Consider the following 14,007-nt stretch of genomic DNA (forward strand, 5'->3'; position numbering starts at 1 on the left):
CTTCTCAATACGCATGTCCCGGACGACAGCGTATTCGAAGACACACCAGAGCAGCGAGCAGTACGGAATCTATCAAGAAACGTTCCCGAAACGGCGAATGTCCCACTCTTCACGGAGGAAGTGGTCGCGCGGTTCGTAGAGTCCCTTAAAAACAGCAATGCCCTGAGGCCGAATCTTATCGAGGTTTGTGTGCTCAAAACAGCATTCTCCATTATCCCATACCTATTCGTTAATCTTTTCAACGGATACCTTCAATGAGGTATCTTCTCATCAATTTGGAAAGAGAGCTCCTTAAGAGCACTCCTCAGGGGCGACGAGAATGACGCGGAAGATACCAAGTCCTACAGACCGATATACCTTCTATCCGTCATAGGAAAAGTTCTGGAAAGTATCCTGAAGCTGCGCCTCACCGAAATCTCCCTAGCGCCGGGAAATATATGGGACAAACAGTTTGGGTTTGTCCAATGACGTTCCACAAAAGACGCAATCCTAGAGATACGTCGAATCGTTTCTGCTTCCTCACGGAGATATGTCATCGCGTTGTTATTCGACATCTCGGGAGCTTTCGACAACATTTGGTGGCCTTTAGTTCTCAAGGAACTCCAAGACCGGAACAGCCTGAGAAACGTCTTTAACGTGATGCAAGCTACTTCGCGGACCGCAAGGTAAAAATCGCTATAGGAGAGCATGAGGTTTCTAAGCAGGCTTCGAGAGGATGCCCACAAGGATCGGTCCTTGTGGCCCCTTCTGCTGGAATCTCATATTCGACCAGCTCCTACGGATACTGGAAGAATCCTCGGAAGTCAACGCTATCGCGTACGCGGACAGCCTAGTCGTTACCGTAGATGGATAGTCCAGGAAAGTACTTGAGGAGAAAGGAAATTGCGTGGTAAACAGCATCACCGGATGGTGCACATTGACGAAATTGTCAATCTCCGAGCGTAAGACTGAAGCGATCGTCCTTAACCTTTTAAGTACGACGCGCCTCTATAGTGGCTTTTGCGGATATTATCTTTTAAATACGACGCGCCACTATAGTGGCTTTTGCGGATATTATCTTTCAGGAGGACGCGCCACTATAATGGCTTTCGCGGATGTGATTCTTAAACGACGCGTCAGTGTAGTGGCTTGCTCTTACCACTCACTCTCTCACCATCTGAATGGAAAAACTGTCTTCATATGAATAATTGTTGTACACTTCTTTTTTCTTTACATTGATTTACAACAGTATAAATCAATAATAGACAGAATATATTTTCTTTATTTTTTACGGCAGTGTCAAGTATGAATTATGGCTTTTTCCTTAAATAAATATACAATTTGCTTTTTCCTAACATGTCCTTATACATACTTAAGTCTCTAATCTCAAAATGCCACATAAAAAGAGAAAACAAAGGGCAATTTCTGACAATTCAGAATCCGACTCGGAAGTCGAAAATCACATCAATAGAAGCATGCAGAGTAAGAAGAAGATAAAAAAAATGAGAATAATCAGTTCCTCTAAGTCAGAAGATTTTGCTATGTGCGAAGAGGAATGTTTTGAAAGAATAGTCTAGTCACCTGCAAATTTGGAGCCGCAGGTACATCAATTTGATTCTCGAAATTCTGGGATGACAATTCGGCTCAATCGATCGGCACCTGCGATCGACTACTTCCAAATATTCTTCTCGGAAGATTTGGTTTCATTTATTGTTCAAGAAACAAATGATTATCGAAGATTCAAAATGAACACTACCGGGCGCTCGCTCACAAAAGCTCACGAAGGGGAAGCAACACTGAACGAAATATACAATTTCTTCGTTATTCGACTATTAATGACAAGAGTAAAAAAAATACATTAAACAGAGTATTGGACGAAAGATAAGTTTTGGCGAACTGACGTTTTCGGGAAAATTATGAGCCGGGAGAGATACGCGTTTATGTTACGTAATCTTTATTTTAATACAGTTCAATTAGAAAGATCCAGCCGACTGACAAAAATTAAGGTATTGTCTGACAAACTTTGTAGTTCCATTAAAAATTGTTTTACTCCGTTCCGTAATTTATGTGTAGACGAGAGTTTACTTTTATATAAGGGACGGTTGTCAGTTAAACAGTATAGACCCTCCAAACGGAATAGGTTTGGCATCAAGACTTTCGTATTGTGTGACAGTAAAACGGGTTTTGTATTAAATTTTATTGTATATGGCGGCATTGATTGTGAGATAACAAAACTAAATCACAAATATTTAGGAAAGTCAGGCGAGGTTGCAGTTACATTATTAGGATCCTATTTAGGAGAGGGCATACGTTGTTCGTTGACAATTGGTATACCAGCCCGACATTATACAGTTATTTATATAAAAATAAAACTAACACCTGTGGCATGGTAAAACCGCGAAGGAAAGACATGCCTGCCATAAACGAAAAACTTAAACATGATGAAATATCCTTTCGATCATCATCCAACATGCTCGCTCTCAAGTGGCAAGACAAACGGGAGGTATATATGTTATCAACTTGCCACTGCGCGGATTTCATAAATACCAAAATAATTGACTATCGGACTGGAGAAATGAAACAAAAGCTATCGTGTATTGTTGATTATACTGTTAATATGGGTGCAATCGACAATCGCGACAAGGTTATATCGACTGTGCAGTTAATTCGGAAAATTATAAAGTGATATAAGAAATTTTTTTTCCATCTACTGGACGTGTCAATATGGAATGCTTATTGCCTACGTAGGTTTCAAAAAGAAAACGTAACAATGCGAGCATTTCATCTTACATTACTCAAAGAACTTTCAAGAAAATACTGGGACATGAACAATAACACTAGTTGCAGTAAATATACCGTGGACCAACCGTTCAGACTCACCGAGAAACATTTTCCATCATACTGCAAATCTAAAAATTCTAAAAAAGCGCTCCGAAATTGTATAGTGTGTTCGAAAAACGATACAAGGCGAAGATGTCGCCATAAATGTGAAAATTGTGACGTAGGATTGTTTTGTACCATGTTTCAAAATATATCATACTCAATTGTATTATTAATTATTAAAATGAATTGTTATCATTAAAATATGTGTAATATATATTTTTAAAAAGTTATGATTAAATCATCAAAAACTTCATTTGCATGTTCTCGTGCACAGAAAGGGATTGCCCGTCACACTTCGCAGTGTTATATTGATTATACATCGTTCAAGTTAGACCCTGTAGTTCAGGTAAATAACCACATGAAGAATTCAACCGTACCTAAAAAGTTAAGAGAGACTGGGTGAAAAGGAAACCCATCGGTAGAAGAGGGGACAACATCCGGATAGGAAGCGGAAAACGGCGAAGAAGACCGACCTAGCGAATAGGCCTCCCACCAGAAAGATACAATAACATCAAATTTAGGAATTCCGTTAGATACCTCGGGGTATAATTTGAAAAAGGGCTGGGGGTCACGACGCACTGCCGTTACCTTAATGACAAGGTCGGTCCTTTGTTCGCGAAGTTAGGTAGATTAGCAGCTAGCGAATGTGGACTTCGTCACTACGCCCTCCGAGTGATCTATCGAGGCGTGTTTACCCCTGCGGTCGCCTACGCGGCAGCAGGATGGTCTGATCACTGCATGGAAGGGGACCTTGAGGAGGTAAGCACAATTCAGCAATTAGCCCTCATCTCGGTCACATCCGCGTATCGCACAAAAGCTACGGAATCTCTCTGCGTCGTAGCAGCGGGGTCCCCGATTGATCTCCAACTGTTAAAACGTAGAAAATTAAACGATATTATGGAAAAATAACAGCACTGAAGCAGCAACGCGAGAACTAGAAGGCACAAAGGTTAAGCTAGCGATTGTAAAACAGATAAATGAGGAAATCCTTAGGAATTGGCAGAACAGATGAAAAAATTCCTCCAAGGAAAGGAAAACATACGCGTTTTTCCGGATACCAAGAACAGGACGAGTGCCTGTTTCGTCTCTCCTAACCACTTCATTTCACAGTTTCTTACAGAACACAGAGCTTTCAAGGCCAAGCTGACGTCGCTGAACATTATCACGGAAGAAGCATACGAATGTGGCGAAAAGGACACGGTTTCGCATCACATCGTCGATTGTCCGATTTTCGAACCCCAGAGGATGGCTCTGGAAGAAATTCTCCGTGATAGGAACTGACCGGAATCAGTGAGACATCTTGTCTCCAAGATTATCTCCTTCTCTTTCTTCGCGGAATTTTTCAAAGAAATGCTTCTCATTAAGGGTTATTACTTCTTGAATCCTGTTCAACTGGGTGCCCATAATCTTCTCAGATTAACCCTTTGCACTCGGCTGTACCCTCTCGTGGGACATCGTAATTCTAGCATATCACTCGGATGTTCCCTCTGAGGGGACATTAAATTTGATTAGTGATTACGGCTAATTGAGTTATTTCAGCGCAACTTTTTGAGACATGTATGCTTCCCTTAAGTTTTCTCTTGAAATGGCACAAGAAATCAAATCATAATATATTAAAATTACTAAGATATCCGGAAGGAAATGTTGAGATGTGATTTTCGTGAATCGAGAACGCGTCCATACACATCTTCTGCGGACAATAGATTAGACAATAAACTACATTTTCCTGATGTGAGACACAGAAAACGAGATTGCATTGTTTGTTCTGATAGGAAAATGTCTGTAAATGCACGTTTCTGCCATAAAGTAGCACCGAGTAGCTGGTAGCCAACGTCCAGAATGGTTCGGAGTGCAAAGGATTAACTCATTCTCGGACAGAATAGGGTCAGATACGCTCGCTTGCATCGCCCTATTTTTTATTCTCAAAACACCAAAATAATCTCCATACGACCCGATATACTACCAACCCCATCCTATTCTAGGGAACGCGTGTCAGTGATCGTGGTACAGTGGGTAGTCCTCATCCTGATTCCCTGTAAGCACGGAAGGCTTGTCCGTGGTAATTCGTTGCTGCTCGGATGTTAATCGTGGCTAAACCGCTCAACCTGCCTCGCCGGAAGGAGTGGTGTTTTGTAAGTGCGCTGTCACGGCAGTGGTGACTGCTATCTGTAGATGGTTTTGTAGCCTATGCCCGTAAGGGCGAAATTGCATGGATGCAGGCACCTTACTGTTCTTCAACTTTACAAAGTATTGTTCCTATCTACTGAAAATCGCAGCCATCGGCGCGGAAAGAACCAGGTCGGCGGTCGCCCAAATTGTTGGGTTCATACCGGTAGATCAACTTTATAGAGCTAACATAAATTTCTCTATATTTCTCTATTTTTATCATAGAAAGATCATACAGGGATATGCAAGTCATCGAAAAACGACTTAATAGAAAGATATCCTTATGTGTGTTCATGCTACACTGGTGAAGCCACAAACCTAATTAAAGTCCAACAAAATGAGAATAAAGTAAGGGACATTAAAAGCCAAGAGCGACGTAACGGCATACCTTAATCAAATGCTGTATTCCGTTCCTATCCAGGATTTCTTTTCACTCGTGGGCGAAACGACCACTACGGATGGTGACGTAGTATCTTTTAACTATCCGAGTAATGCCATCCCTTTGGATGAAGTTAGGAATGTCCCGGGGACGTTTGGACATCTAACGACTCAAAACTACAATCTGTATGAATACCTTGCTCCGCGTGTTACTCGCCGGAGAATTGAAGCTCATATGACGATTAACCGTTGCTGGACATCACGGTATCTAGAATTAATGCCTGCTGATACACTTGTAATGTCAATTTTTTAACACTTTACCGACCGGCTCATCGACTTCATCGGCTTCATCAACTTTTTGTTCCCAGTGCTTAGCGACCGGCAATCGATTAATCGACTTTTAGTCCACAGTGCTAACCGACCGGTAGCCGATTGATCAATTTTTTTTTATTAATCCGTTAGATTCGGTTAGATTAGGCTGACAAGTAGCAGGTATGTCTTACTCTGTTGTCAGACACTCGTTGCTTGGCTCTGAAAGCACTCATTTTTATACAGTTTTTAAAAATTTATCCTTCACGATAAATGAAAAGGATAGTATTGAAGAGTTTTATCTCGATGATCTGTCAGTTTGTCTTGACAGCTCTTCAGCAAGTAATACTGATAGCGAAAGTGATAACAATGATGTAATAATTCGAAAGCGACGTTCTATATTACCACTAATATACAGTGATTCAGAAGACGGTGATATAAATAATAACGTTGAAGACAGCAATGGTACATGTTCGACGAACGACATGACAATAATTTTGGAACCTTTCGAAGGCAGACCTGGCGTAAAAATTGTGCCAAGTTCCTCTGAAAGTGTAATTGATATTGTAAATTTATTCATTGAAAATGACCTGCTTGGTGAGGGAATCCAATAGATATCATTATAAAGTCTTAGAAAAATATAGAATTATACCAACAACGAAAAAATGGACAGATATCACAGTATCTAAAATGAAGAAATATTGGGTCTAATAGTTCTAATGGGACAAGTAAAGAATGACGCCCTCTACGACTATTGGTCCACGGATCCAACTATAGAAACACCATTCTTCTCGAAAATAACGTGCAGAGGCAGATTTTTACAAATAATTCAGAGCTGGCAATTTTGTAACAATGACAGCATTTCTCCAAATTCTCATAGACTTGCGAAAGTCCAGCCTGTTGTTGATTATTTAAAACAAAAGTTTAACGATGTATATAAACCATATCAACAATTGTCTCTGGATGAATGTATTATTCAGTGGAAAGGTAGACTTTCAATCAAAACATAATCCCGCAAAAATCACAAAATACGGAATACTGGTTAGAGCGCTGGTCATTGAATCGTATAAAAACATGTGACACCATATATATAAAGACATTTATTACAATAGTGTCAAAATGGCTTAAATTCTTTTAAAAAATAAAGTGCGAGTGTGCGAGACAACTCAAAGGAATACAGATCTTCCTCAACCACTTCTAACAACCAAACTTTCAGGAGGCCGACATGAATTCCATACAGATGACCATATTCTATTACAAGTAAGGAATAATGGCAAAAGGAACGTAAATATAATCTCGACAATACATTCTACACAAATGGCCGAATCTGGAAGCAGAAGTAAGACATCAGATTGCCCCATATAGAAACCTATTTCAATAATAGATAACAATAATTATATGAAGGGCATGGATCGCGCAGATCAATATCTGTCCTGTTTCTCAATTTTTAGAAAGACAAAGAAATGTACTAAACGGATCGTGATGTTCTTTATCCACTGTGCACTTTTTAATTTCTTTAAAGTATATACAGCTCTAAGCGGAAAGAAGATTACATAAAAACATTTTCTCCACAAATTGGCAGTTTCGTGGATAGAAGAATGCGAAACTACAGAACAAGATATAAATCTACCTAATCTCGAACCCACAAGAAGCACATCCCGAATTGATCATGATACATGAAGCCATTATCCGTTTGACTGCTGAGGAGCGCTATCGCGCTTTTCTTATATTGGGCCAAAAATGCAAAGAGCACGATAGCGCTCCTGTTCTTTTTTATGCCAAGACTGCGAAGAGCGTAATAACGCTGCTCTAAATTTCTAGAATTTGCGCGTTCAGTGAAGCATGTTGCGTTTACAGAGCATATGATTTTTAATTATTGTAATAATATAACATATTTCAAATCTATTTTCTTTCTTTCTGTTAAATAACAGTGAAAACAATGCCTAATATTTGGAATGAAACTTACTCGGAATCGTGGACTGATGATGAAGTGCAAATTTGTGACAACGAAAATGATACCGCAAGTGATATTATTATACTTAAAAAGAGATTACGGGCTATTAGTGAGAGCAGCGATGATGAACTAAATGGAGCCCGCACCGAACATGCCTCTGTTAATGAATTTTGGATTTGAATTCATCGTATTCGAATGAAAAGGATTATTTTACGGAGGATCCTCCTGACACAACATCCGCCTGATCCTGATGCAAAACCAATTGAAAATATCTCCATATTCTTTGCGATTTCCCTACTCTCTACAATGGGTACCGAAACAAACCGATACACTCATCCATTCTTGAGTTCCAACAAGATTTTGAAGCGTAACTCACGTGCAAGAAGGTGGAAACCTGTTACCACAGTGGAAATGAAAGCATTTATTGCTGTTTTATTAGAAATGAGTATTACTAAACGTCCAAAAATAATGTCTTATTGGAATCCAGGCTCAAGGAAAACACCGTGATTTAGAGAAATGTTTCCTAGGGATAGGTTTTTATTAATCATAAAGTTTTTCCATCTGGTGGACAATACCACTTTGGCACCACTAGGACATCCAGATTACGATCCATGTAGAAAGTTTAACTTCCCTGTAGATTATGCCAATAAGATTTTTCGTGAACAGAATACACAGCACCAACAGTTCAGTATAGATAAATCACTGGTGGGTACTCATTGTCAATCAAGTATAAACAGTACCTTCCTAATAAAAAGCACCTCAAATGGAGGATCAAATTTTGGAGGTTTAATGATGCTGCTTCAAAATATTGCTTAGCATTTTTTGTTATCGAGGCGCAAAGTCAACCGAAAGTAAGAAAGAAATAAAAAAGAATGGATTGGAATATGTTGTTGTCCAACAATTATTAAATTTAGGTAATTATTTGAATAAAGGATTTCATGTTTTCACTGATAACTTCTTTACAATCATCCAACTAGCAAAAGTATTATTATAAAAAAAATACATATATAACTGGTACTATTCGAAAAAATAGAAAAAACGTCCCAAATCAGGCTAAATTTGCGGATATTGGTAAATCTAAATATTTTGAAAGCAATGGAATTCTTATGTGTTCTTATCGAGAGAAAAAGTTTCAAAGATATCCCGTCATATTGGTTTCAACGAACTGCACCACAGATATCGTAGTCGTTACAAAAAAAAGAGAAATTTACGAGTCAGAAAAGACGAAAACTGCTGTTGTTTATAATTACAAGTTCATGGGAGGTGTGGACGAATCAGATAAAATGCTTTATGCATACCTGGATGAAAGAAAAACAATGAAGTATTGGAAAAAAGTTGTATTCAACAATATTGGAAGAATAGTCTTAAACGCCTACATATTGGGTTGGTAACTAAGTGATTGCGGGTTTTGCCGATAGATAAACTTTACACTTTCCGCAATCACTTAGTTGCCAACCCAATAATATACTCCAAAAATTATAAAGGTAAAAAGCTAACCAAGTTACAATTTGTTTCAAGTATTATTGATGAAATTGAAAAGGTATAGTTCGCAAACAACGCATATGAACAACCTATATCATCTACACCAAGCAAAATATTTAATCTTGAAAAGCTACCTGGACGAAATTTGCGGCGATGCGTGGAATGCAGCAATAAATATGGTAGAGGAGTTAAACGTTCAAATCTAATTTGCTCTATTTGTAAAAAGGGAATTCACGCACTTTATATAGAAAACCACCCGTGTAAAAGATCATAAGAAATTATTTGTGTTAATTTGACTGAATTAAAAGAGTTTATTTACAATTTTATTCACAAAATTAAAACAAATTCATGTAAATAAAGGGTATTTTTTAATTTTTGTTGTTGGAAAGCAATACAAGAGAGTTTATTGTATGAAAAATGTTTTACATTTTTTCCCACACACGCGCAATTAGTACCGCAGTTTTGGCATATATCCGAAAAAATACGTCAGCAGCCAAACGGTTAAAGAGGATTGACAGCATAGTAAGAGCTTATACAAGGAAATGGCTAGGGCTACCAGACAACACAATAACAGCCTATTTTCATGCTAACGTTAACAGGTTGAATGTCACGCCAATTTTACCGAGATTGTCCGTGGCGCTACGATAAATTTTCTATTTAGCGATACATATAATGTTGAAATATCTGCAACTGATAAGTTACAGCGTATAAACATATTTGGCATGTTAATCGCGGCGAGGGTCACTGGGGGTCACATAGACACCCGTGGCGCTGGCGTACAATTTCGAGCGATCGTCAATTATCTCATATTGCTTCTTCGCGTTGTTGAGTAATAGTGTCACGATTTTATTATTTTCTAGAGTGTTAAACAATCAGGTAAGAACCTCTATTATACTTTTATATACTACAAAAATTTTTGCATTTCGTATCTCCTATTTAATTTTTTAGTTAGCCCATATAGTTATGATTTCAAATGAAGATTCTGCGTCAAGCAATTCAACTGATGATATATTTTTAACAAATCCTTCAAAACGATGCCGTTGTCAGATAGTGAGGAAAGTACCTCGAGCACTTTGTCTGATGATAATACCATATTCAGTACATCGCCGTTGAATTAAATCATATAGTGAAAGCGAATTTTAAGATAACGGTAATAATGACGAAAATAATACACAAGAAGAGGTACGTGATATAAATTAGCATATACCTTCGTTTAATCAACCAAGGATTATATTTTCTAATTCAGCGAAGATCAATACACATCATTCTGAAATTTTTGAATTTACTCTGAACCGCATAGTTTTTATTGTCTTTTTGTTTCTAATGAAATATTTGAAATAATTGCAAACCAAACAAATAAATATGCTGCGAAAATAGTATCAGAACAGCGATCACGTCGTCTTGATAGATGGATTGAAACAAATCCGAATGAAATAAAAAGATTTTTTGGCTTAATTATATGGATTGGATTAGTGCGATTACCCAAAATTCACTTATATTGGAATAGAAATGAAAAATATCATCAGACATTCCCAAGTACAGTGATGCTGGGAAATCGCTTTGAATTATTTTCAGTAACAATGAAGAAAATGATCCTAGTAATAGATTATCCAAAATTATTCACATTATCGACATATTAAACAAAAGTTTTAAAGAATACTACAATCCAGATGAAATAATGTGTATACGAATCATTGGTCTCCTTTCAAGGCCGCATAATATTTCGACAATATTTGAAACTGAAACGGCATCGATATGAAATTAAAGTTTTTAAATTAAGCTGTGGTGCAGGATATACTTATTCTTTTCAAGTATACTCGGGAAAAGAAAAAAATAGAGATAAAGCAGCAGGAACCGTATCGACCGAGATTGTAATGTCTCTTTGCAAAGATATATTGGGTAAAGGGCATACTATCTGCACAGATAACTGGTATACGAGTGTTGATCTGGCAGGAAAGTTAATAGCAAAGAATACACATTTAATGGGTACACTACGAAAGAATCGACGTGGAAATACAGTAGAAGTAGTATCCAAAAAATTAAAACGTGGAGAACTCATTGCTCGCGAAAATAAATCCGGAATAACAATTTTAAAATGGAAAGACAGGAGAGACGTATTGATGCTTTCAACGAAACATTCGGCAGAAATGACTACTATACATAAGAAATTTTATTCGTGTGAAAAACCAGAAATGGTTGGTAAATATAATCTAGGAAAATCATCAGTCGATTTATCAGACCAAATGATAGCTTATAATTCACCACTACGCAAAACTTTAAAGTGGTATAAAAAATTAACAATAGAACTGTTATTGAATACATGTATAGTAATTTCAATGATATTATTCTTATAGGTAACAAGAAAAGATATTCAAATTTCCGACTTCAGAATGAAAGTTGCATTGTATTTAACAAAATCTCGTAATAATGATGCTGAAATTTCCATTTCTCCACGTGAAAGCTTGCTGAGAAAACCACGACATGAATTAAAAGCAATGCCGGGAAAAGCTCGAACGGTGCGAAGATTATGCAAAATTTGTTACCAAAAAAATTCAAAGAAGCTAGGAAGAATAATTGCAGAAACTGTAGCAAAAAAATCATGACATATTGTAAAAACTGTGCTGGTTCACCCTTTCTTTGTTTGGAATGTTTCAATACGACACATCGTAACGTACGCGCATAATAAAACTATATTACATGTACAAATAAAACTATTTTCAGATGTTTTATACTGCATTCATTTCTTCACACCACTACATCGACGATAATAATAATAAAAAATTATAAGTATTGTCATTTATCCAAATTTTTTATTTTTTTTTTCAATCTGGGCACGCCGTTCACCAGTGACCCCCATAACGTCACAGCCAAGTTAAGTGCCGATCACCGGTGATCCCCGTGGCATTCAACCTGTTAAAGATGGGGGGCTGCCAATTCAATCCATGAAGTGGCTTAAGCCAGTACATCGGTGGCATCGCCTAATCAGCGGAAGGACTAGCGATGTAAACGACTCTTACGTTAAACAGGAAATTGGAAGTGCTCAAAAGAGATTACGTGACAGACAAATCATTGCCGATTCTCGCGAAAAACTGGAGATAAGATGGGCGAAAGCTCTCCATAGGACATTGGATGACAGCGATTTAAGAGAATCAAGAGAAGTCCCACAACAACACCAGTGGATAAAAGATGACACTAGATTCCTATCTGAGCGTGATTTCGTCAACTTAATTAAAATAATGATCAATGCACTATATAATAGATCTAGAACAAGTGAAAGAATAAGAGACCGCACATATCTGGCGAGATCCGGAGCGATTGAGACGATAAATCACGTTCTGCAGAAGTGGTACCGAACACATAAAGCACGTATGGATCGAAAAAATGCGGTTGTCTTATGTGAAACAGGTACTTCACAAAACACAATATCGTAGAAAAGGAACAACGATATCGCGCATCGAATCAAAACAGAGGAATATAAAAAGCTGACAGAGCATATCAAGGAAAGATACGACGTAAAGAATGTAAATATCTCTATTATACAGAGCTACTTGGAGCAAAAAATTTGCCCAATACCTCACAAACAACAGCATTCTCAAACCAACCAAACTCATGGTGATCTCAACGAGTCCTGATTGGAGGTCTCTTTGGGTTCTGAAAGTTCTATCATGCGAAATTTGCCACACCAAGACCAGAAGAACGCACCGGAGTTGGATAATGGACCACGACATCATCGTACTGCTTATAAATTAGGCATAATGAAGTAGAGGAGTGGGTTTTTTACTTGGATTGTCACAGTGATGAGTCCCAGACGGAGCAGTAACAACATGGCTGTTGTGTGTAATGCATTTCTCCCCTCCTACTTTAAAAAAAAATAGCCAAATGCCTCGTCATTTAATTATTGATGCGCATGAATGGATTAACAAGATTACATCTGTCCTTATCTACTGTGGTTAACCCTTTTGCTTCGAGCGTCGGCTATAGACGGCTTCCGCGTGATGACCTGTGAATACGAGCGTCGGCTATAGACGACGTCAGCGTGATATCGATTGAACATCGATGGCACTTATCTCATTCTCTGGCAAAATTTATCTATGTATAATTTCAGTTGCAATTAATTAGGAAAATACTGGGAAAGTATCATCAAAGTATAAGCCATCAACATCGAACGGGCAATAATCGTACACTGAGATTAACAGAACGACATTTTCCGTCGTTTTATATATCGGCAGGAAAAAACCAAGAAGGTACGTCGTTTGCAATGCGAACGACAACAGACGCGAAACTACGTATGAATGTAAAAACTGTAATGTCGGATTATGTATCGACCCTTACTTTAAAATTTATCATTGTGAATTAAATTATTGGGAATTTTAATTTGACATATCAATTACTCTAAATTATATTTGCATTTATAATAATTACAAAAACTCCAAATATGTCGTTGTGTAATACTTAAGGAAGAGTACGATCCGGAGAATGACAAGGCTGCACCGAAATATGTAAGCCCGAACACTACTTTGCTAAGCGCAAAATGTACGCATTTTGCAAAATGTACACTTTCCGGCGCAGTGCTCCATTTAGTGGCGCTACTCTGGCGGTACAGTGGCCGTTCAGCGGAGTCACTCCGACGAGTACACTGTCGTAACGAAAGGGTTAATTCCCGATTCCTCATCACATTGTTTAACAATCCTAACAATTATACCCAATTCAGTCTCTCGCATTTTCCAATTAAAGAACATTTCGCGGCTCTTTCAAAGACTACATTGCTAGATACCAAAGAAAACCGGTTATCACGATGATAGCGAATTGAACAAATCAGCAACATTTTTGGAAATGGTGATCACTCGACTATTGAC

This window comes from Vespa velutina, unplaced genomic scaffold, assembly GCF_912470025.1.
Source record: "Vespa velutina unplaced genomic scaffold, iVesVel2.1, whole genome shotgun sequence".
NCBI lineage: Eukaryota > Metazoa > Arthropoda > Insecta > Hymenoptera > Vespidae > Vespa > Vespa velutina.